The sequence below is a fragment of the Salmo trutta genome, chromosome 3, assembly GCF_901001165.1.
Source record: "Salmo trutta chromosome 3, fSalTru1.1, whole genome shotgun sequence".
NCBI lineage: Eukaryota > Metazoa > Chordata > Actinopteri > Salmoniformes > Salmonidae > Salmo > Salmo trutta.
This window is the reverse complement of record NC_042959.1, coordinates 12,269,525-12,296,024: the sequence shown is the minus strand read 5'-3', so window position 1 is coordinate 12,296,024 and position 26,500 is coordinate 12,269,525. Positions and strand designations below refer to the sequence as shown.

The 26,500-nt window shown below is 47.9% G+C and overlaps 1 protein-coding gene and 1 long non-coding RNA gene across 2 annotated transcripts in view; both read left to right on the top strand.

The window, feature by feature from the left end:
* LOC115168418 (teneurin-2) overlaps positions 1–26,500 on the top strand; it is a gene marked incomplete in the record, with an annotated part of 309,391 nt that overhangs the window by 106,323 nt on the left and 176,568 nt on the right.
* On the top strand, positions 290–1,087 carry LOC115168424 (uncharacterized). The gene is made up of 2 exons (XR_003870665.1): positions 290–947; positions 981–1,087. It is a non-coding gene; the product is annotated as an uncharacterized LOC115168424 (long non-coding RNA).

Here is a 26,500-nt window from a genome sequence, read left to right as displayed (position 1 = left end):
CTCTCTCTCTTCTCTCTCTCTCTGTCAGACACTAGTTCCCCCTACTGGTGTTCAGAGGTACTGATGTTACCCAACACACACACACACACACACACACACACTTTTGACCAATGAATTCATACTGTATATTCCTCTAAAAGCCAATGGCAGAGGGACACATCGCCAGGCACGGACACATACCCTACTGTATATTCAGCCAGGTCACCCGTGATACAAGTCAGTATTTGACGTCCATCCATGTCTGAGGACGTTGGGAGATGACATAGGAACTGGCCACTAGGGGCAACAGTGAGCTCTGTTACCTTCAAGTAAGTTTCAGTTTTGCTATGGTGTTGTGGACAAGGATGGTGGATGGGCGTAAGACCTTGATTCTAAAGGTTGCAAGTTTAAATCCAGTGATATTAAATACATATTTTTTTCCTATCCCAAACCTTAACCATTACCTTAATAATTAGGAGTTAATAACTAACCTTAAGATTTCACCGTTAATGCCTAAATATAACCATAACCTAAAAAATGTGGAGTTATTGCATAAATTTAATTTGACGTTTGCAACAACTATGAAATGTTATGTTTGAAAACATGTATGAATGTCTAATTCTGACGTGAGACTGTGAGAGCTGGATGGTATTGTCCCTTTAAAATCCAAGGTAAGGTTGAGAGACACAGAGTTAAAACCCAAGGTAAGGTTGAGAGACACAGAGTTAAAACCCAAGGTAAGGTTGAGAGACACAGCGTTAAAACCCAAGGTAAGGTTGAGAGACACAGAGTTAAAACCCAAGGTAAGGTTGAGAGACACAGAGTTAAAACCCAAGGTAAGGTTGAGAGACACAGAGTTAAAACCCAAGGTAAGGTTGAGAGACACAGCATTAAAACCCAAGGTAAGGTTGAGAGACACAGAGTTAAAACCCAAGGTAAGGTTGAGAGACACAGAGTTAAAACCCAAAGTAAGGTTGAGAGACACAGAGTTAAAACCCAAGGTAAGGTTGAGAGACACAGAGCCAGTCAGAGTCAATGGCAGCATGTTTTCATCCAGGGTATTTATGCTAAACAGACCAAAAAAAGGAGAAGAGAGGAAATGTGAAAAGAGAAGAGGAACGATTGAAGAAGACTTGTGTCGGGGCTAAGCAAATAAACATGTGTGGGAACAGATGGTTGGAAAGTTATGAGTCTGTGATGTGTAGAGTGGCTAGTTCACACACACGCACGCACGCACGCACGCACGCATGCACGCACGCACGCACACACACACACACACTTGACTCTGCGTTTGGAGCTGTGAGTCTCTGTATCTCTCTCTCTATCTCTCTTCCAATATGTCTCTCCCTCCCTCTGTATCTCTCTTTGTCTCTCTCTCTTCTAATGTCTCTCTTTCTATCTCTTTCTCTGTATCTCTCTATCTCTCTCTTCCAATGTGTCTCTCTCTCTTTGCCGTTATCACTCTGTCTCTTTCCATCTTCATATATTTCTTTCTTTCTTCAGGAAATAAAATTATTCTCTCCATACTCTGCTCTCTTAGCTAATGTGTGTGTGGGTAATGGTGAGGTATGTGATGGTGAGACGTGTGGGTAAGGGTGAGGTATGTGATGGTGAGATGTGTGGGTAATGGTGAGGTATGTGATGGTGAGACGTGTGGGTAATGGTGATGTATGTGATGGTGAGACGTGTGGGTAAGGGTGAGGTATGTGATGGTGAGATGTGTGGGTAATGGTGAGGTATGTGATGGTGAGACGTGTGGGTAAGGGTGAGGTATGTGATGGTGAGATGTGTGGGTAATGGTGAGGTATGTGATGGTGAGACGTGTGGGTAATGGTGATGTATGTGATGGTGAGACGTGTGGGTAAGGGTGAGGTATGTGATGGTGAGATGTGTGGGTAATGGTGAGGTATGTGATGGTGAGACGTGTGGGTAATGGTGAGGTATGTGATGGTGAGATGTGTGGGTAATGGTGAGGTATGGGATGGTGAGATGTGTGGGTAATGGTGAGGTATGTGATGGTGAGACGTGTGGGTAATGGTGAGGTATGTGATGGTGAGACGTGTGGGTAATGGTGAGGTATGTGATGGTGAGACGTGTGGGTAATGCTGATGTATGTGATGGTGAGACGTGTGGGTAATGCTGATGTATGTGATGGTGAGACTGCTGCGCCACTCAGGATGCCGTGTGTGTGTGAGGTTGATTGTGAGTTCGTGTCATGATGTCGTTGTCCTCAATCACTGTGAAAGCATCACTTCTCCGCCAGATGATTACATCACTCCTTCTCCTCTCCTTTGTTCATCCCTCCATCTTCTGGCCTTCCTACTCAAGGTCAGATAGAGATTGCTTTCAGCACCCTGCGTCCCGAACTGGACGTGTGTGTGTGTGTGTGTGTGTGTGTGTGTGTGTGTGTGTGTGTGTGTGTGTGTGTGTGTGTGTGTGTGTGTGTGTGTGTGTGTGTGTGTGTGTTGGGATTGAAGGGCGTCCATGCTTTAAATCTTTAAATCCCTCCCATCATCCATCACAGGGAAAAACGTTGACATGTGTCTCTGTAGAGAGGGCATCTGTGTGTGTGGATAGGGGATGTGTGTGTGTGGAGAGAGGATGTGTGTGTGTGGAGAGGGGATGTGTGTGGAGAGGATGTGTGTGGATAGGGGATGTGTGTGTGTAGAGAGGATGTGTGTGTGGAGAGGGGATGTGTGTGTGGAGAGAAGATCTGTGTGCCTCAGGAAGCAACATCAGCACAATAATTGTTCGTAGGGGGCTGTTTTTTATGGTTCGGGCCCCTTAGTTCCAGTTAACGGAAATCTTAATGCTACAGCATACAATGACATTCTAGACGATTCTGTGCTTCCAACTTTGTGGCAACAGTTTTGGGAAGGCCCTTTCCTGTTTCAGCATGACAATGCTCCCATGCGAGGTCCATACAGAAATGGTTTGTCAGATTGGTGTGGAAGAGCTTGACTGGCCTGCACGGAGCCCTGACCTCAACCCCATCGAACACCTTTGGGATGAATTGGAACGCCGACTGCGAGCCAGGCCTAATAGCCCAACATCAATGCCCGACCTCACTAATGCTCTTGTGGCTGAATGGAAGCAAGTCCCTGCAGCAATGTTCCAACATCTAGTGGAAAGCCTTCCCAGAAGAGTGGAGGCTGTTGTAGCAGCAAAGGGGGGACCAACTCCATATGATTTTGGAATGAGATGTTCGATGAGCAGGAGTCCACATACTTTTGGTCATGTAGTATATCTTCGTCTAAATCAGGCTGGGAGATACACACACACAGACTATGATTACCGATCACCCACATGGCAGACTCTTACAGGGTTAAACACCCACCGTCAGCCTGTGTGTGTGTGTGTGTGTGCGTGTGTGTGTGTGTGTGTGTGTGTGTGTGTGTGTGTGTGTGTGTGTGTGTGTGTGTGTGTGTGTCTTAGCATTTGAGAGTGTGTGTGTTTGTGTGGATGGATGGAGGTATTAATTTTCTCAGTGGTAATTTGGTGGGCACAGGGTGGCATGCTAACTGGCTTCCTCAGTGTGTGTGTGTGTGTGTGTGTGTGTATGTGTGTGTGTGTGTGTGTGTGTGTCTCTACCCTGGCTGCTCGTTTAGGCGTATCATCTGCATGTGGAGTTACCATGTGTCTCACATAAACTCCACCCCTTCCCTCCCTCTATCACTCTATCCATCCACCCCTTCCCTCCCTCTATCACTCTATCCATCCACCCCTTCCCTCCCTCTATCACTCTATCCATCCACCCCTTCCCTCCCTCTATCACTCTATCCATCCACCCCTTCCCTCCCTCTATCACTCTATCCATCCACCCCTTCCCTCCCTCTATCACTCTATCCATCCACCCCTTCCCTCCCTCTATCACTCTATCATCCACCCCTTCCCTCCCTCTATCACTCTATCATCCACCCCTTCCCTCCCTCTATCACTCTATCATCCACCCCTTCCCTCCCTCTATCACTCTATCCATCCACCCCTTCCCTCCCTCTATCACTCTATCCATCCACCCCTTCCCTCCCTCTATCACTCTATCCATCCACCCCTTCCCTCCCTCTATCACTCTATCCATCCACCCCTTCCCTCCCTCTATCACTCTATCATCCACCCCTTCCCTCCCTCTATCACTCTATCCATCCACCCCTTCCCTCCCTCTATCACTCTATCCATCCACCCCTTCCCTCCCTCTATCACTCTATCATCCACCCCTTCCCTCCCTCTATCACTCTATCCATCCACCCCTTCCCTCCCTCTATCACTCTATCCATCCACCCCTTCCCTCCCTCTATCACTCTATCCATCCACCCCTTCCCTCCCTCTATCACTCTATCCATCCACCCCTTCCCTCCCTCTATCACTCTATCCATCCACCCCTTCCCTCCCTCTATCACTCTATCATCCACCCCTTCCCTCCCTCTATCACTCTATCCATCCACCCCTTCCCTCCCTCTATCACTCTATCCATCCACCCCTTCCCTCCCTCTATCACTCTATCCATCCACCCCTTCCCTCCCTCTATCACTCTATCATCCACCCCTTCCCTCCCTCTATCACTCTATCCATCCACCCCTTCCCTCCCTCTATCACTCTATCCATCCACCCCTTCCCTCCCTCTATCACTCTATCCATCCACCCCTTCCCTCCCTCTATCACTCTATCCATCCACCCCTTCCCTCCCTCTATCACTCTATCCATCCACCCCTTCCCTCCCTCTATCACTCTATCCATCCACCCCTTCCCTCCCTCTATCACTCTATCCATCCACCCCTTCCCTCCCTCTATCCCTCTATCCATCCACCCCTTCCCTCCCTCTATCACTCTATCCATCCACCCCTTCCCTCCCTCTATCACTCTATCCATCCACCCCTTCCCTCCCTCTATCACTCTATCCATCCACCCCTTCCCTCCCTCTATCACTCTATCCATCCACCCCTTCCCTCCCTCTATCACTCTATCCATCCACCCCCTTCCCTCCCTCTATCACTCTATCCATCCACCCCTTCCCTCCCTCTATCACTCTATCCATCCACCCCTTCCCTCTCTTTTCTCCTTCACTTCCTTTTTTACGTCTTATTTTCTCCTCTCATCATCCCTCTCATCATCCCTCTCATCATCCCTCATCATCCCTCTCATCATCCCTCTCATCATCCCTCATCATCCCTCATCATCCCTCTCATCATCCCTCATCATCCCTCATCATCCCTCTCATCATCCCTCATCATCCCTCATCATCCCTCATCATCCCTCTCATCATCCCTCATCATCCCTCTCATCATCCCTCATCATCCCTCATCCTCCCTCTCATCTCTTTCTTTTTACAACACTCATCTTTCTAGCTTGCCACTATGTTGGTGAACTCGTCTTCTTTCTCACCATCATTCTCTTCTGTCTTCCTTGTTCTCTCTCTAGAGCATTATAAATAAAATGTGTCCATTCACTGTACCCGAGTCACTTATAACCTTCAGTTATAGAACAAGCTATACACACACACACACACACACACACACACACACACACACAGAGAGAGAGAGAGAGGTGTGGAGGATACAACGTCACCTTGCCTTGGGGACGATGACAAAGTGAAAATCAGCTCCCTGTGTGCACATACTCAAATCACATCAGATGTTATTGGTCACATACACATGGTTAACAGATGTTATTGGTCACATGGTTAACAGATGTTAATGGTCCATACACAAGGTTAACAGATGTTATTGGTCACATGGTTAGCAGATGTTATTGGTCACATACACATGGTTAACAGATGTTATTGGTCACATGGTTAGCAGATGTTATTGGTCACATGGTTAGCAGATGTTATTGGTCACATACACATGGTTAACAGATGTTATTGGTCACATACACATGGTTAGCAGAAGTTATTGGTCACATACACATGGTTAGCAGATGTTATTGGTCACATACACATGGTTAACAGATGTTATTGGTCACATACACATGGTTAACAGATGTTATTGGTCACATACACATGGTTAGCAGATGTTATTGGTCACATACACATGGTTAGCAGCTGTTATTGTGAGTGTAGAGAAATGCTTGTGCTTCTAGTTCCGACAGTGCTGTAATATCTAACAAGTAATCTAACAATTCTTCAACAACTACACACAAATCTAAAGGGGTGAATGAGAATATGTACATATAAATATATTGCTGAACGGCAAAGGCAAGGTGCAATAGATGGTGTAAAATGCAGTGTATACATATGATATGAGTAATGTAAGATATGTAAACATTATTAAAGGGGCATTATTTAAAGGGCAATTGTTTAAAGGGGCATTGTTTAAAGTGACTAGTGATCTAGTTATTAAAGTAGCCATTGATTGTGTCTCAATGTAGGCAGCAGCCTCTCTGAGTTAGTGATGGCTGTTTAGCAGTCTGATGGCGTTGAGATAGAAGCTGTTTTTCAGTCTCTCGGTCCCAGCTTTGATGCACCTGTACTGACCTCGCCTTCTGGATGGTAGCGGTGTGAACAGGCAATGGCTCGGGTGGTTGATGTCCTTGATGATCTTTTTGGCCTTCCTGTGACATTGGGTGGTGTAGGTGTCCTGGAGGGCAGGTAGTTTGCCCCTGGTGATGCTTTGTGCAGACCGCACCACCCTCTGGAGAGCCTTGGGGTTGAGGGTGGTGCAGTTGCCGTACCAGGCTGTGATACAGCCCGACAGGAGGCTCTCAATTGTGTATCTGTAAAAGTTTGTAAGGGTTTTGGGTGACAAGCTACATTTCTTCAGCATCTTGAGGTTTAAGAGGCACTGTTGCCCCTTCTTCACCACGCTGTCTGTGTGGGTGGACCATTTCAGTTTGTCCGTGATGTGTACGCTGAGGAAGTTAAAACTTTCCACCTTCTCCACTACTGTCCCGTCGATGTGGATAGAGGGGGTGCTCCCTCTGCTGTTTCCTGAAGTCCACGATCATCTCCTTTGTTTTTTTGACGTTGAGTGAGAGGTTCTTTTCCTGACACCACACTCCGAGGGCCCTCACCTCCTCCCTGTAGGCTGTCTCGTTGTTGTTGGTAATCAAGCATACCACTGTAGGGTCGTCTGCAAACTTGATGATTGAGTTGGATGCGTGCATGGCCACGCAGTCATGGGTGAACAGGGAGTACAGGAGGGGGCTGAGCACGCACCCTTGTGGGGCCCCAGTGTTGAGGGTCAGCAAAGTGGAGATGTTGTTTCCTACCTTCTCCACCTGGGGGCGGCCCTTCAGAAAGTCCAGGAACAATTGCACAGGGCGGGTTGAGACCCAGGGTCTAAAGCTTAATGATGAGTTTGGAGAATATTATGGTGTTGAATGCTGAGCTGTAGTCAATGAACAGCATTCTTACATAGGTATTCCTCTTGTTCAGATGGGATAGGGCAGTGTGCAGTGTGATGGCGATTGCATCATCTGTGGACCTGTTAGGGCGGTATGCAAACTGAAGTGGGTCTAGGGTTCATCGCTTGCTGTTTGGGGTTTTAGGCTGGGTTTCTGTACAGCACTTTGAGATATCAGCTGATGTAAGAAGGGCTTTAGAATTTTTTTAGAATTTGATTTAGGGTGGCAGGTAAGGTGGAGGTGATATGATCCTTGACAAGTCTCTCAAAGCACTTCATGATGACAGAAGTGAGTGCTACGGGGCGATAGTCATTTAGTTCAGTTATCATTGCCTTCATTGGGTATAGGAACAATGGTGACCATCTTGAAGCATGTGAGGACAATAGACTGGGGTAGGGAGCGATTGAATATGTCCATAAACACAACAGCCAGCTGGTCTGCGCATGCTCTGAGGACGTGGCTACGGATGCCGCCTGGGCCGGTAGCCTTGCGAGGGTTAACACATCTAAATGTTTTACTCACGTCGGCCATGGAGAAGGAGCGGGGGGGCACAGTCCTTGTCTTGTTAGCAGGACTCGATGAGCAGCGATAATGTAACTGTGTGTGTGTGTGTTCGTGTGTGTTCGTGTGTGTTCGTGTGTGTGTGTGTGTGTGTGTGTGTGTGTGTGTGTGTGTGTGTGTGTGTGTGTGTGTGTGTGTGTGTGTGTGTGTGAAGTGATGGTGTGGGTAAAGGGGGTTCTCCCAGAGGCCAGAGAAATGATACCATCCCTCTTTCCTGAACACCTGGGCAATGTCACAACCATATCTATTGCTCGTCTCTCTCTCTCTCAATTCAATTTAACGGCTTTATTGCCATGTGAAACGTATGTTTACATTGCCAAAGCAGGTGAAATAAACAATAAACACTTCCAAAATAATAAAGAGATTTCATATTATATCTATATATAGTGTTGTAATGATGTGCAAAGATTTAAAGTACAAAAGGGAAAATAAATAAACATAAATATGCTTTGTGTTTGATCTTCACTGGTTTTCTTGTGGCAACAGATCACAAATATTGCTGCTGTGATGTCACCCTATGGTATTTCACCGAATAGGTATGTGCGTTAATCAAAATTGGTTTTGTTTTAAATTTTTTCGTGGATCTGTGAGGGAAATATGTGTCTCTAATATGGTCATACATTTGGTAGGAGGTTAGGAAGTGCAGCTCAGTTTCCACCTCATTTTGTGGGCAGTGTGCATATAGCCTGTCTTCTCTTGAGAGCCAGGTCAGCATACGGCGGCCTTTCTCAATAGCAAGGCTAAACTCACTGAGTCTGTATATACTCAATGCTTTCCTTAAGTTTGGGTCAGTCACAGTGGTCAGGTATTCTGCCACTGTGTACTCTCTGTTTAGGGCCAAATAGCATTCTAGTTTCGTCAGTTTTTTTGTTGATTCTTTCCAGTGTGTCAAGTAATTATCTTTTTGTTTTCTCATGATTTGGTTGGGTCTAATTGTGTTGCTGTCCTTGGGCTCTCTGGGGTCTGTTTGTGTTTGTGAACAGAGCCCCAGGACCAGCTTGCTCCAAGTTACAGCCGGGAAGAACTACTGGATATAAGAGCAACGTCAACTTACCGACATTACGACCAGGAATACGACTTTCCCGAAGCGGATCCTCTGTTTGGCCCTCCACCCTGGACATTGGATCTAATCCCAGTAGGCGACCCAAAACAAAGGCACCACAGAAGGGGCAGACGAAGCGGTCTTCTGGTCAGGCTCCGTAGACGGGCACATCGCTCACCGCTCCCGAATATACTACTCGCCAACGTCCAGTTTTTGACAACAAGGTAGACGAAATTCAAACAAGGGTTGCCTTCCATAGAGACATCAGAGATTGTAACATTCTCTGTTTAATAGAAACATGGCTCACTCGAGATATGTTATCAGAGTCGCGCAAAACTGAAAGCCCGAACCACTACTTTTAATCATGGCAAGGCGACCGGAAACATGACCGAATACAAACGGTGCAGCTATTCCCTCCGCAAGCCAATCAAACAACCTAAGCGTCAGTATAGAGACAATGTAAAGTCGCAATTCAACGGCTCAAACACGAGACGTATGTGGCAGGGTCTACAGTCAATCACGGATTACAAAAGAAAAACAGCCCCGTCGCAGACACCGATGTCTTGCTCCCAGGCAAATTAAGCAACTTCTTTGCTCGCTTTGAAGACAATACAGTGCCAAAGACATGGCCCGCTACCAAAATCGGTGGGCTCTCTTTCACCGTGGCCAACTTAAGTAAAACATTTAAACGTGTTAACCCTCGCTAGGCTGCCGGCCCAGACGACATCCCCAGCCGCGTCCTCAGAGCATGCGCAGACCAGCTGGCTGGTGTGTTTACGGACATAGTCATTTCCTCCCTATCCCAGTCTGCTGTGCCCACATGCTTCAAGATGGCCACCATTGTTCCTGTACCAAAGAAGGCAAAGATAACTGGACTAAATGACTACCGCACCGTAGTACTCACTTCTGTCATCATGAAGTGTTTTGAGAGACTAGTCAAGGATCATATCACCTCCTGTCACGGCCGTTCAAAGGATTGGACCAAAATAAAGCGTGTTCGTAGTTCAACAAACTGAACATAGAAATACAAAACATAGACAAACACCCCCTGTCACGCCCTGACCTACTCTACCATAGAAAATAACAACTTACTATGGTCAGGACGTGACAGTACCCCCCCCCCCCCCCAAAGGTGCGGACTCCGACCGCACCTACATAAAACAACAACAACCCCCCCCAACAACAAAAACCAAAGGGAGGGTAGGGTGGGTGACAAAAGTCTATGGCGGCTCTAGTGTTACACCCAGAACCTTCCTCTCCCTCCGATCCTCCAGCAACGGAGGTGGCTCCGGCTCAGGGCGTAACCCCGTTCCACCCACAGATCCCCCACTTCTGTAACACCGGCCAGTGGATCATTATCAGAGGAATCGGACTGTAAATCATTACCGGAAGCTCTGTGCTGCAGACCACCGCGGAGGTTCTGGCCTACAGACCACCGCTGGAGGATCTGGGCTGCAGGCCGCCGCTGAAGGTTCTGGGTTGCAGACTGCCGCTGAAGGCTCTGGGCTGCAGACTGCCGCTGAAGGCTCCGGACTGGGAGGCGTCGCTGGAGGCTCTGGACTGAGGAGCGTCGCTGGAGGCTCCAGACTGGGTTGCATCGCTGGAGGCTCCAGACTGGATTGCGTCGCTGGAGGCTCCAGACCGGAGAGCGTCGCTGCAGGTTCCGGGCTGAGATCCGTCTCAATAGGTCCCGGACTGTAGGCCGTCTCAGTAGATTCCGGACTGTAGACCGTCTCCGTAGATTCCGGACTGTAGACCGTCTCAGTAGGTTCCGGACTGTAGGCCGTCTCAGTAGGTTCCGGACTGTAGGCCGTCTCAGTAGGTTCCGGACTGTAGGCCGTCTCAGTAGGTTCCGGACTGTAGGCCATCTCAGTCGGTTCTGGCCTGTAGGCCGTCTCAGTAGGTTCCGGACTGAAAAACGTCGCCGGAAGCTCTGGACTGGGAACTGTCGCCGGAAGCTCTGGACAGGGAACTGTCGCCGGAAGCTCTGGACGGGGAACTGTCACCGGAAGCTCTGGACGGGGAACTGTCGCCGGAAGCTCTGGACTGGGAATGTGCACTGGAATCCTGATGCGTGGTACTGGCATGAGTGGCGCCAGACTTGTAACCCCCACCTCAGGATGAGTGCAGGGAGCAGGAACAGGACACTCCGGACTAGGCATGCGCACTGGAGGTCTGATGCGAGGAACTAGCCTAGGTGGTGCCAGACTGGTAACACGCACCTCAGGGCGAGTGCGGGAAGGAGGCACAGGATGTACCGGACTATGGAGGCGACCTGGAGACCAGGCATGCTGAGCAGGCCTACCCCTTCCTGGATGAATGACCATCGTCGCCCTACACCGGTGAGGAGCTTGCACCGACCACACTGGGCTGTGAGTGCGTATGGGCGATATAGTGTGCATCACACCATAACCCATTGCTCGTTCATCCACTCGCTCCTCAGCACGCCCGCTCCGCAGTGCTCGCAATGCCAGTACCTCTCTCCGGAATCTTGCGTCAAGCTCCGCGCTTGACTCCTTGACTGGCTCCAGTTCACTCCACCGCTCTCTCCGATAAGCACGGGAAGTTAGATCAGGTCTCCCCCCTGACATCGCCAAACTCCCCGTATGCCCCCCCCCCCCAAAAAAAAAAAAATTGGGGCTGCCTCTCAGCCTTGCCTCTCGGTAAATATAGCGCCTCGTAGTATCGTCGCTCCCTTTTTGCTGCTTCAATTTCCTCCCTCGGGCGACGATACTCCCCAGCCTGCCTCCAGTGTCCTTTCCCATCCAAAATCTCCTCCCAAGTCCATTCCTCCAGCTGCTCCTTACTACGCTGCTTGGTCCTTTTTTGGTGGGTGATTCTGTCACGGCCGTTCAAAGGATCGGACCAAAATGCAGCGTGTTCGTAGTTCCACATATTTTATTTACCTTGAAACTAAATGCAATACACTTAAATACTTAAATATACAAAAACAACAAACCGTGACGCAGAGAGAAGATACACTACTCAAAAATGAATCACCCACAAAAACAGGTGGGACAAACATCAACTTAAATATGTTCTCCAATTAGAGACAATTACAACCGGCTGCCTCTAATTGGATATCATACCAAACAAAACCAACATAGAAATCCAAAACTAGAAACTAAACATAGAAATACAAAACATAGACAAACACCCCCTGTCACGCCCTGACCTACACTACCATAGAAAATAACAACTTACTATGGTCAGGACGTGACACCTCCACCCTACCTGATACCCTAGACCCACTCCAATTTGCCTACCGCTTCAATAGGTCCACAGACGACGCAATCGCAATCACACTGCACACTGCCCTAAGCCATCTGGACAAGAGGAATGCCTATGTAAGAATGCTGTTCATTGACTACAGCTCAGCATTTAACACCATAGTACCCTCCATTGTCATCATTAAGCTCGAGAACGTGGGTCTTGACCCCGCCTTGTGCAACTGGGTCCTGGACTTTCTGACGGGCCGCCCCCTGGTGGTAAAGGTAGGAAACAACATCTCCACCCCGCTGATCCTCAACACTGGGACCCCACAAGGGTGCATGCTCAGCCCTCTCCTGTACTCCCTGTTCACCAATGACTGCGTGGCCATGCAGGAAAATTACCTCACACTCAACGTCAACAAAACAAAGGAAATGATCATGAACTTCAGGAAACAGCAGAGGGAGCACGCCCCTATCCACATCAAAGGGACAAACTGGAATGGTCCACCCACACAGACAGCATGGTGAAGAAGGCGCAACAGCGCCTCCAACCTCAGGAGGCTGAAGAAATTGGGCTTGTCACCGAAAACACTCACAAACTTTTACAGATGCACAGTCGAGAACATACAGTCGGGCTGTATCACCGCCTGGTACGGCAACTGCTCACAACCGTAAGGCTCTCCAGAGGGTGGTGCGGTCTGCACAACGCATCACCGGGGGCAAACTACCTGCCCTCCAGGACACCTACACCACCCTATGTCACAGGAAGGCCAAAAAGTTCATCAAGGACATCATCCACCCGAGCCACTGCCTGTTCAACCCGCTATCATCCAGATGGCAAGGTCAGTACAGGTGCATCAAAGCTGGAACCGAGAGACTGAAAAACAGCTTCTATCTCAAAGTCATCAGACTGTTAAACAGCCATCACTAACATTGAGTGGCTGCTGCCAACATACTGACTCAAATCTCTAGCCACTTTAATAATTAATAATTGGATGTAATTAATGTATCACTAGTCACTTTAAACAATGCCACTTTATATAATGGTTCCACACCCTACATTACTCATCTCATACGTATATACTGTACTCTATACCATCTACTGCATCTTGCCTATGCCGCACGGCCATCGCTCATCCATATATTTATATGAACATATTTTTATTCAACCCTTTACATTTGTGTGTAGAAGGTAGTTGTTTTGAAATTGTTAGATTACTTAGTAGGTATTACTGCACTGTCGGAACTAGAAGCACAAGCATTTCGCTACACTCGCATTAACATCTGCTAACCATGTGTATGTGACCAATAAGATTTGATTTGAGGTTCATTTCTCTGTAGGTGATGGCTTTGTTATGCAAGGTTTGGGAATCACTTCCTTTTAGGTGGTTGTTAAATTTAACGTCTATTTTCTAGATTTTGGTAATTAGCGGGTATCAGCCTAATTCTGCTCTGCATGCATTATTTGGTGTTTTGCATTGTACACTGAGGATATTTTCACCGAATTCTGCATGCAGAGTTTCAATTTGGTGTTTGTCCCATTTTATGAATTCTTGGTTGGTGAGCGGACCACAGACCTCACAACCATAAAGGGCAATTGGGTTCAATAACTGATTCAAGTATTTTTAGCCAGAACCTAATTGGTATGTCAAATGTTATGTTCCTTTTGATGGCATAGAAGACCCTTCTTGCCTTGTCTCTCAGCTCGTTCACAGCTTTATGGAAGTTACCTGTGGTTACCTGTGGCACTGATGTATGTATAGTTTTTTGTGTGCTCTAGGGCAACAGTGTCTAGATGAAATTTGTATTCGTGGTCCTGGCAACGGGACCTTTTTTGGAACACCATTGTTTTTGTCTTACTGAGATTTACTGTCAGGGCCCAGGTGGCAGAATCTGTGCAGAAGATCTAGGTGTTGCTGTAGGCCCTCCTTGGTTGGGGACAGAAGCACCAGATCATCAGCAAGCAGTAGACATTTGACTTCAGATTTTATTAGGGTGAGGCCGGGTGCTGTGGACTGTTCTAGTGCCCTGGCCTAGTCGTTGATATACGTGTTGTAGAGGGTGGGCCTTAAGCAGTTTTAGTGTAGCCAATTGGAATTTGTGGTCTGTATATTTGATCATTTAATTGAGGATACCATCAACCCGATGGGCCTTTTTGGGTTGGAGGGTTTGTATTTTGTCCTGTAGTAATGTAATTGGAGAATCCAGTGTGTTCTGGTAGTCTTTAATAGTTGATTCTAAGATTTGTATTTCATCATGTAAATGTTTTTGCTGTTTGCTCTTTGTTATAGGGCCAATAAGATTGGAGAAGTGGTTTATCCATACATCTCAGTTTTGGATAGATAACTCTTCGTGTTGGTGTTTGTTTTCCAATTTTCCCAGAAGTGTTTAGTCTATGGATTCTTCAATTACATTGAGCTGATTTCTGACGTGCTGTTCCTTGTTTTTCCATAGTGTATTTCTGTATTGTTTTAGTGATTCACCATAGTGAAGACGTAGACTCAGGTTTTCTGGGTCTCAATGTTTTAGTTGAACAGGTTCCTCAATTTCTTTCTTAGGTTTTAGCATTCTTCATCAAACTATTTCTCATTGTTGTTCATTTTCTTCGGTTTCCTGCTTGACTTTTTGTTGATATTATAGGGAAGCTGAGAGGTCAAATTGACTGTTTAGGTTTTCTACTGCCAAGTTTACATCTTCACTATTACAGTGGAACGTTTTGTCCAGGAAGTTGTCTAAAAGGGATTGAATTTGTTGTTGCCTAATTATTTTTTGGTAGGCTTCTACACTACTTTCCTTCAATCCATAGCATTTCTTAAAATTACTCAGTTCCTTTGGCTTTGATGCCTCATGATGGAATATTGCTCTGTTTAGGTAGAGTATGATTTTGCTGTGATCTGATAGGGGTGTCAGTGGACTGACTGTGAACGCTATGAAAGACTCGAGGTTGAAGTCAGTGATAAAGTAGTCTACAGTACTACTGACAAAATAGTACACTCCCTCTCTCTCTCTCTCTCTCTTTCCCTCTCTTTCTCTCTCTCTCTCTCTCTCTCTTTCCCTCTTTCTCTTTCCCTCTCTCTTTCTCTTTCCCTCTCTCTTTCTCTTTCCCTCTCTCTTTCTCTTTCCCTCTCTCTCTTTCTCTCTCTTTTTCCCTCTTTCTCTTTCTCTTTCTCTTTCCCTCTCTTTCTCTCTCTCTTCCTCTCTTTCTCATCGTCTCTCTCTCTTTCTCTTCGAGCATGTGTTTGTGTGAATTTTACTGGGTGATGCATGTGCATATCTGTGTGTGTGTGAGCTTGACTGCGTGTGTGTGTGTGTTAACTAGATGCTGCTGAGATGGTGTTGGCCTCTTGCCAGCTGCAGCTCAGTTCCATTAGCATGGCTAGAGCTGGCTGCAGATTGCTATTGATTAGCTATTGAGTCTGTTCATAAGCCATTCACCCTACACACACACACAAACAAACAAACAAACAAACTCACACACACACACACAAACATACAAACACTGTCTGAGGTCTGAGATTTGACAGCATTACAGTTTACAGCATATTTCTGTTTCACTGGGGTGGGGGTTTACATTTTGTAGCTTAAGGTGAGTAAGGTAACCTTGTGGGTATGTGTGCATGTGTGTGTCTATGTATGTATGTGTGCATGTGTGTGTCTATGTATGTATGTGTGCATGTGTGTGTCTATGTATGTATGTGTGCATGTGTGTGTCTGTGTGTGTCTATGTATGTATGTGTGCATGTGTGTGTCTATGTATGTATGTGTGCATGTGTGTGTCTATGTATGTATGTGTGCATGTGTGTGTCTATGTATGTATGTGTGCATGTGTGTGTCTATGTATGTATGTGTGCATGTGTGTGTCTATGTATGTATGTGTGCATGTGTGTGTCTATGTATGTATGTGTGCATGTGTGTGTCTATGTATGTATGTGTGCATGTGTGTGTCTATGTATGTATGTGTGCATGTGTGTGTCTATGTATGTATGTGTGCATGTGTGTGTCTATGTATGTATGTGTGCATGTGTGTGTCTATGTATGTATGTGTGCATGTGTGTGTCTATGTATGTATGTGTGCATGTGTGTGTCTATGTATGTATGTGTGCATGTGTGTGTCTATGTATGTATGTGTGCATGTGTGTGTCTATGTATGTATGTGTGCATGTGTGTGTCTATGTATGTATGTGTGCATGTGTGTGTCTATGTATGTATGTGTGCATGTGTGTGTCTATGTATGTATGTGTGCATGTGTGTGTCTATGTATGTATGTGTGCATGTGTGTGTCTATGTATGTATGTGTGCATGTGTGTGTCTATGTATGTATGTGTGCATGTGTGTGTCTATGTATGTATGTGTGCATGTGTGTGTCTATGTATGTATGTGTGCATGTGTGTGTCTATGTATGTATGTGTGCATGTGTGTGTCTGTATGTGTGTCCGTGTGTGTGGGCTGTGTGTCTGGGCTGTGTGTGTGTCTGTGTGTGTGGGCTGTGAGAGGGGTTTAGGCTGTATCTACACCACATACTCACATTACTGGTGTCCCCCAGGGCTCTGTTCGACGCCCTCTCCTACTTACCTATGGAGCAGCAAGAGGAGCTGCCCCTCCCTAGCTTTAGGCTCTGCTCAAACCATACACCCCAACCCGAGCACTCTGTTCTGTCACCTCTGGTCTCTTGGTAAACCCACCCCTACGGGAGGGCGGTTCCCGCTCAGCCCAGTCCAAGATCTTCTCTGTCCTGGCACCCCAATGGTGGAACCAGCTTCCCCCTGAAGCTAGAACAGAAGAGTCCCTGTCCATCTTCTGAAAGCATCTGAACCCTACCTCTTCAAACAGTTTCTTAAATAATCCCCCAGCACCCCTCTTCGCAGCCCCTCCTCACCGCGAGCCCCCCCAAATAAATTAATAATAATAAAAATTCCTTTTGTGCACTAACACTCGCTCTTGAGTTTTTTCCTCCTTACTAGCTCTGACCTTGCTGATAGCTACTTTATTGAGAGGAAATGTAGCTATTGTGGTTGTGCCACCTAGTTAAGATGAAGGCAATACGGACCAGAGTGTCTGCTAAATGACTCAAATGTAAATATGTGTCAATGAGTATTCTAAACTGATCAATGAAGAGACATTATTGATACTCTCTCACTCTCTCTTTTCTATCTCTCTCTTTTCTCTCACTCTATTTTCTCTATATCTTTTCTTTCTTTCTCTATCTATCTCTCTCTTTTCTCTCTCTCTTTCTCTATCGCTCTCTTTTCTCTCTCCCTGTGTCTCTCTTTCTCTCCCTGTGTCTCTCTTTCTCTTCCCGTCTCTCTTTTCTCTCTCTCCCTGTCTCTCTTTCTCTCCCTGTGTCTCTCTTTCTTTTCCTGTCTCTCTTTTCTCTCTCTCTCCTCTCTCTCTCTCTCTCTCCCTGTGTCTCTCTTTCTCACCCTGTCTCTCTTTCTCTTCCTGTGTCTCTCTTTTCTCTCTTTCTCTCCTCCATCTATCTCTCTCTCTCTGTCTCTCTTTATCTCCCTCTCTCTATCTCTCTGTGTCTCTCTTTATCTCCCTCTCACTCTCTCTCTGTGTCTCTCTTTATCTCACTCTCTCTCCAAATGTGCAGGTGATATTATGAAATTCTCCTCACTAACACAAGATAAATAAGACTACTCCGTCTAACTACTGTCTCATATTTCAGATGTGTGTTTTTGTCCATCAGCACTCTACAGCACTCAGTTATCTATTTAAATATTCCCATTGTGTGTGTGTGTGCTTGCGTGTGTGTAGACACAGACAGGGGGATTAAGAGTGTAATGCAGGATTATCCAGCAGGTAGACTTCCCAAATCACCACTCCTACAGAGAGAAACTGAGAGATGGAGCAAGGGAGGGAAAGAGAGAGGGAAAGGAGGAGGGAGATGAGGAGAGTATACTTGCATGAAATGACAAATGCAAATGCACTTTAGCTGGAGTTGCTGTGAAGGGATCAACCCAGCCTAGCTTCAGGTCTAACATCCAGGGATCAACCCAGCCTAGCTACAGGTCTCCCATCCAGGGATCAACCCAGCCTAGCTACAGGTCTCCCATCCAGGGATCAACCCAGCCTAGCTACAGGTCTCCCATCCAGGGATCAACCCAGCCTAGCTTCAGGTCTAACATCCAGGGATCAACCCAGCCTAGCTTCAGGTCTAACATCCAGGGATCAACCCAGCCTAGCTACAGGTCTCCCATCCAGGGATCAACCCAGCCTAGCTTCAGGTCTAACATCCAGGGATCAACCCAGCCTAGCTTCAGGTCTAACATCCAGGGATCAACCCAGCCTAGCTACAGGTCTCCCATCCAGGGATCAACCCAGCCTAGCTTCAGGTCTAACATCCAGGGATCAACCCAGCCTAGCTACAGGTCTCCCATCCAGGGATCAACCCAGCCTAGCTACAGGTCTACCATCCTGGGATCAACCCAGCCTAGCTTCAGGTCTCCCATCCAGGGATCAACCCAGCCTAGCTACAGGTCTCCCATCCAGGGATCAACCCAGCCTAGCTACAGGTCTACCATCCTGGGATCAACCCAGCCTAGCTTCAGGTCTCCCATCCAGGGATCAACCCAGCCTAGCTACAGGTCTAACATCCAGGGATCAACCCAGCCTAGCTACAGGTCTACCATCCAGGGATCAAACCAGCCTAGCTTCAGGTCTCCCATCCAGGGATCAACCCAGCCTAGCTACAGGTCTCCCATCCAGGGATCAACCCAGCCTAGCTTCAGGTCTCCCATCCAGGGATCAACCCAGCCTAGCTTCAGGTCTCCCATCCAGGGATCAACCCAGCCTAGCTTCAGGTCTCCCATCCAGGGATCAACCCAGCCTAGCTTCAGGTCTCCCATCCAGGGATCAACCCAGCCTAGCTTCAGGTCTCCCATACAGGGATCAACCCAGCCTAGCTTCAGGTCTCCCATCCAGGGATCAACCCAGCCTAGCTACAGGTCTCCCATCCAGGGATCAACCCAGCCTAGCTTCAGGTCTAACATCCAGGGATCAACCCAGCCTAGCTTCAGGTCTAACATCCAGGGATCAAACCAGCCTAGCTACAGGTCTCCCATCCAGGGATCAACCCAGCCTAGCTTCAGGTCTCCCATCCAGGGATCAAACCAGCCTAGCTTCAGGTCTCTGATCCAGGGATCAAACCAGCCTAGCTACAGGTCTCCCATCCAGGGATCAACCCAGCCTAGCTACAGGTCTCCCATCCAGGGATCAACCCAGCCTAGCTACAGGTCTCCCATCCAGGGATCAACCCAGCCTAGCTTCAGGTCTCCCATCCAGGGATCAACCCAGCCTAGCTACAGGTCTACCATCCTGGGATCAACCCAGCCTAGCTTCAGGTCTCCCATCCAGGGATCAACCCAGCCTAGCTACAGGTCTCCCATCCAGGGATCAACCCAGCCTAGCTACAGGTCTACCATCCAGGGATCAAACCAGCCTAGCTACAGGTCTACCATCCAGGGATCAACCCAGCCTAGCTTCAGGTCTCCCATCCAGGGATCAACCCAGCCTAGCTTCAGGTCTCCCATCCAGGGATCAACCCAGCCTAGCTTCAGGTCTCCCATACACACACAAACACACACTCTCACACACACATACAGACACTCACACGCTGTTTGATATTATGACTGTGAAAATCAAATAACATTTTATTGGTCACATACACATATTTTGCAGATGTTATTGCGGGTGTAGATGAAAAGCTTGTGTTTCTAGCTCCAACAGTGCAGTAATATCTAACAATACACACAAATCTAAAAGTGAAAGAATGAAATTAAGAAATCTATAAATATTGGGACGAGCAATGTCGGAGTGGCTTTAACTAGAATACAGTAGAATAGAATAACGTATATACATGCATGTATGAAATGAGTAAAGCATTATGTTAACATTATTAAAGTGACTAGTGATTCCATGCCTATGTACGTGTGTGTGAAGCAGGAGAAAGTGGGGTGCATCTGTAGCAGGCATTTTAAACACCCCACATCCTAACATAAGGAGGAACAGGGTTGGAAACGAGAGGAAACGCACATCAACACACACTGACTGAACAACACTGGTAGTACTTAGCCAGTCTGTTTGAAATGAAGCCTTGTGGGAGGCTGGGACTGGATAGATCTCACCCACCTAACCACAAACACACACAGACACACACACACACACACACTTTATTATTTATTTAAATGTTTTTATTTAACCTTTATTTAACTAGCCAAGTCAGTTAAGAACAAATCCTTATTTACAGTGACAGCCTACCCCAGCCAACGACGCTGGGCCAATTGTGCCCCACCCTGTGGGACTCTCAATCACAGCATGGAATCAAACCAGGGTCTGTTGTGATGCGTCTTGCACTGAGATGCAGTGCCTTAGACCGCTGAACCAGGGTCTGTTGTGATGCCTCTAGCACTGAGATGCAGTGCCTTAGACCGCTGAACCAGGGTCTGTTGTGATGCCTCTAGCATTGAGATGCAGTGCCTTAGACCGCTGAACCAGGGTCTGTTGTGATGCCTCTAGCACTGAGATGCAGTGCCTTAGACCGCTGAACCAGGGTCTGTTGTGATGCCTCTAGCATTGAGATGCAGTGCCTTAGACCGCTGAACCAGGGTCTGTTGTGATGCCTCTAGCACTGAGATGCAGTGCCTTGGACCGCTGAACCAGGGTCTGTTGTGATGCCTCACGCATTGAGATGCAGTGCCTTAGACCGCTGAACCAGGGTCTGTTGTGATGCCTCTAGCATTGAGATGCAGTGCCTTAGACCGCTGAACCAGGGTCTGTTGTGATGCCTCTAGCACTGAGATGCAGTGCCTTAGACCGCTGAACCAGGGTCTGTTGTGATGCCTCTAGCACTGAGATGCAGTGCCTTAGACCGCTGAACCAGGGTCTGTAGTGACGCCTCTAGCACTGAGATGCAGTGCCTTAGACCGCTGAACCAGGGTCTGTTGTGATGCCTCTAGCACTGAGATGCAGTGCCTTAGACCGCTGAACCAGGGTCTGTAGTGACGCCTCTAGCACTGAGATGCAGTGCCTTAGACCGCTGAACCAGGGTCTGTTGTGATGCCTCTAGCACTGAGATGCAGTGCCTTAGACCGCTGAACCAGGGTCTGTTGTGATGCCTCTAGCACTGAGATGCAGTGCCTTAGACCGCTGAACCAGGGTCTGTTGTGACGCCTCTAGCACTGAGATGCAGTGCCTTGGACCGCTGAACCAGGGTCTGTTGTGATGCCTCACGCATTGAGATGCAGTGCCTTAGACCGCTGAACCAGGGTCTGTAGTGACGCCTCTAGCACTGAGATGCAGTGCCTTAGACCGCTGAACCAGGGTCTGTTGTGATGCCTCTAGCATTGAGATGCAGTGCCTTAGACCGCTGAACCAGGGTCTGTTGTGATGCCTCTAGCACTGAGATGCAGTGCCTTGGACGGCTGCGCCACTCAGGAGCCCATACACACACACACACACAAAACGAGAGAGAAAAGAGAGTTCTAAGAGGAGAGAGAAGTTTAGTAGAAGGGATGGCTATATCAGGAGAGGGAGATGTGTGGACATCAACAATCCAAATCTGCTGTTCTCCAAACATCTTGTATCTCACTGCATCTCTGGCTCTCTGTCAATCAAACCACTCTGAATCCAACAGTTCTGTTAGAATAAATAATTCTGTCTGATAAGGCCTTAGTTACTGGGAATATTTTAAACTTGAATTCTGCTTCTTCCACTTTCTCTCTCCTTGTTAGCTTCTTGTCATAAGAACGGGACCAAGGCGCAGCGTGTGTAGGGCTCCACATCTTTATTCCAAAGTGAAACTTCAAGCAAAAACAAATAATTCAAATAAAGAAACAACTAAACGTGACTACATGGTGCACAGGCACAAACACAAAACAATATCCCACAAACACAGGTGGGAAAAAATAGCTACTTAAATATGATCCCCAATTATAGACAATGATTACCAGCTGCCTCTAATTGGGAATCATACAAAACACCAAACTAGAAAATATAAACTAGAACACAACATAGAAATATATAAACTAGAACACCCCCTAGTCACGCCCTGACCTACTACACCACAGAGAACGAAGGGCTCTCCATGGTCAGGGCGTGATTCCCTCAACTCATATCAAAGAACAAACCGACATAATCAAATAAGTAGATTAATAAATAATGTATTCAATAAATAATGTATTCAATAAATAATGTTGGAGTGAAATGTATCAAAGTGCGTGTTTGTCTCAGCGACATGAAAAGTGTTCAAGAAACAAGACTAATACTGTATCGCTTGATAAGTAGGCACACACACCCACCCACCCACCCACCCACCCACCCACCCACCCACACACACACACACACACACACACACACACACACACATTGTAAGACACAGTCTACCACCTTGGTCCCGTGGCTCAGCTGAGATGAGAATATAAGAGTATTAATGTACAGACACACACACGCTCACGTCAACATACAAACACACACACACACATGCTCACAAAAGCCTCCTCTCATCTCATCTTCTTCCCTCCATCCATCATCCATCCATCCTCCCTCCCTCTCTCTCTCCATCCTCCCTCCATCCTACCTCCATCCTCCCTCCCTCCATCCTCCCTCCCTCCATCCATCCTACCTCCCTCCTCCTTCCCTCCCTCCCTCCCTCCATCCTCCCTCCCTCCCTCCATCCATCCTACCTCCATCCTCCTTCCCTCCCTCCCTCCCTCCTACTCCTAGAGGTTTGTTTTTCCATGTCCACTTAGCTTTTAGTGCTCTCTACCTCTCCCATATCCTCTTCTCCTTTCCAGGGGAATCCATCTCTTTCCAGAGACGGTCTTATTTTAGAAACACAAGCTGTTCCTCAGAGAGCAATGTCCGACCACACACACTTTTCCTGTGTGTGTGTGTGTGTGTGTGTGTGTGTGTGTGTGTGTGTGTGTGTGTGTGTGAGTGTGTGAAGTATCTGTTTGTGCTGCGTATCTGTGAAGTTACAGCACAGTCAAATACATCTTTGTGTGTGGCCGTGTCTCTCTCCATCACCTCTCCCACCTCCTTTTCTCTAGTATCTCCTTTCTCCATCACCTCTCCACATCTTTCTCTAGTATCTTCTTCCTCCATCACCTCTCCACATCTTTCTCTAGGTCAGCAGTTAGCATTCTGCCAGCCAATCAGGTAAAAGAAAGGGACGAGAAAGGGAAAAGAAGAGAGTACTTTACTATCGCTACCACAGGCCAAATACCTTGTGACATTTACAAATGTCCCTCTCTCTCTGTCTTTCCTTCTCCCTTCTTGCTGTCCTGCACTCCACCATCCTCTCTCTCCCCCCTATTTATCTCACAATATCTCTCACTGACCTTCTTCTCCCCCTCTCTCTCTCTCCATCCTCCCACCATCCATCATCCCTCCCTCCTCCCTCCATCCACCCTCCATCCTTCATCCTCCCTCGATCCTCCTTCCATCCCCCCTCCAACCCCTACCCTCTATCCTCCCTCCCTCCATCCTTCATCCCCCCTCCATCCACCCTCCCTCCTCCCTCCCTCCATACAACCTTCCATCCTCCCTCCCTCAGTCCTCCATCCTCCCTCCCTCCATCCTCGCTAAAACCTCCCTCCCTCCTTCCTTCCTCCATCCATCCTCCCTCCTTCCTCCATCCATCCTCCCTCCTTCCTCCATCCATCCTCCCTCCCTCAGTCCTCCATCCTCCCTCCCTCCCTCCATCCTCGCTAAAACCTCCCTCATCCTCTCTCCATCCATCCTCCTCCCTCCATCCTCCCTCCATCCTCCCTCCTCCCTCCTGTGGTCCTCCTTCCTCCATCCATCCTCCCTCCTTCCTCCATCCATCCTCCCTCCTTCCTCCATCCATCCTCCCTCCTTCCTCCATCCATCCTCCCTCCTTCCTCCATCCCTCCCTCCAGCCTCCCTTCATCCTCCATCCATCCTCCCTTCCTCCATCTATCCTCCCTCCCTCATCCTCCCTCCCTCCATCCTCTCTCCTCCCTCCTTCCATCCTTCATCCCTCCCCATCATCCCTTTCTCCATACTTCCTCTCTCCATCCTCCCTCCCTCCATCCTCCCTCCCTCCACCCTCCCTCCTTCCTCTATCCTCCTCCCTCCATCCTCCCTACTCCCTCCACCTCCCTCCCTCCCTCATTCCTCCCTCTATCCTCCTCCCTCCATCCTCTCTCCTCCCTTCCTTCCTCCCTCCATCCTCCCTCCTCCCCCCTCCTTTGATCCGCCATCCATCCTCCCTCACTACATCCTCCCTCCATACTACAGCTATCCTGCCTCCTCCCTCCATCCTCCCCCCTCACTCCATCCTCTCTCCGTCCATCCTCCCTCCTTCCTCCCTCCCTCCATCCCCCCTCCCTCCCTCATCCGACCTCCATCCTTCCTCCCTCCCTCCCTCCCTCCCTCCCTCCATTCTACCTCCCTCCTCCCTCCATCCTCCTTCCCTCCTTCCCTCCCTCCATCCTCCCTCCCTCCCTCCATCCATTCTACCTCCATCCTCCCTCCTCCTTCCCTCCCTCCATCCTCCCTCCCTCCTACTCCTAGAGGTTTGTTTTTCCATGTCCACTTAGCTTTTAGTGCTCTCTACCTCTCCCATATCCTCTTCTCCTCTCCAGGGGAATCCATCTCTTTCCAGAGACGGTCTTATTTTAGAAAAACAAGCTGTTCCTCAGAGAGCAATGTCCGACCACACACACTCTGTTTTCCTGTGTGTGTGTGTGTGTGTGTGTGTGTGTGTGTGTGTGTGTGTGTGAAGTATCTGTTTGTGCTGCGTCTCTGTGAAGTTACAGCACAGTCAAATGCATCTTTGTGTGTGGCTGTGTCTCTCTATCTTCTTCCTCCATCACCTCTCCACATCTTTCTCTAGTATCTTCTTCCTCCATCACCTCTCCACATCTTTCTCTAGTATCTTCTTCCTCCATCACCTCTCCACATCTTTCTCTAGGTCAGCAGTTAGCATTCTGCCAGCCAATCAGGTAAAAGAAAGGGACGAGAAAGGGAAAAGAAGAGAGTACTTTACTATCGCTACCACAGGCCAAATACCATGTGACATTTACAAATGTCCCTCTCTCTGTCTTTCCTTCTCCCTTCTTTCTCTCCTGCACTCCACTGTCCTCTCTCTCTCTCTCCCTCTCTCTCTCTCCCTCTCTCTCTCTCCCCCCTCTATCTCACAAGATCTCTCTCTGCACTTCTTCTCCCTCTATCTTTCTCTCTCTCCAATCCTTCTCTCTCGCTCTCTCTGGAGATAAAAAACCTAACCTTCTCCATAGAGAGAGAACCATGACCTATATAACTACAGACCATTAAAAACACCAGTGGCCCAATTCTCTCTTTCTCTCTATCTCTCTCTCCTCTCTCTCTGTCCTCTCTCTCTTACTCGTTCTCTCGCTCACGCTCTCTCAATTCAATTTAAAAAGGGCTTTATTGGCATGGGAAACATTTCTTCTCTCATTTATCTCTCCTTTCCCGAGCAGCAGGCTGGTGAGTTATCACCTTCTCTGAATGTGTGTGTGTGTGTGAATGCCTGTGCATCACCTTCTTCTTTCTGAACATGGTACACTATATATACAAAAGTATGTGGACATCCCTTCAAATGAGTGGATTCAGCTATTTCAGCCTCACCCGTTACTGACAGGTGTATAAAATTGAGCACACAGCCATGAAATCTCCATAGACAAACATTTGCAGTAGATTGGCTTTACTGAAGAGCTCAGTAACTTTCAACGTGGCAATGTCATAAGATGCCACCTTTCCAACAAGTCAGTTCGTCAAATTTCTGCCCTGCTAGAGCTGTTCCCATCAACTGTAAGTGCTGTTTTTGTGAAGTGGAAACGGCTAGGAGCAACAATGGCTCAGCTGCGAAGTGGTAGGCCACACAAGCTCACAGAACGGGACCAACAAGTGCTGAAGCGCGTAAAAATCGCCTGTCCTCGGTTGCAACACTCTCTACCGAGTTCCAAACTGCCTCTGGAAGCAACATCAACACAAGAACTGTTCGTCGGGAGCTGCATGAAATGAGTTTCCATGGCCGAGCAGCCGCATACAAGCCTAAGATCACCATGTGCAATGCCAAGCATCGGCTGGAGTGGTGTAAAGCTCTCCGCCAGTGAAAACGCGTTCTCTGGAGTGATGAATCACGCCTTACCATCTGGCAGTCCAACGAACTAATCTGGGTTTGGTGGATGCCAGAACGCTACCTGCCCGAATGAATAGCGCCAACTGTAAAGTTTGGTGGAGGAGAAATAATGGTTTGGGGCTGTTTTTCATGGTTCGGGGTAGGCCCCTTAGTTCCAATGAAGAGAAATGTGAACACTACAGCATACAATGACATTATAGATGAGTCCGTTTTTCCAACTTTGTAGCAACAGTTGGGGAA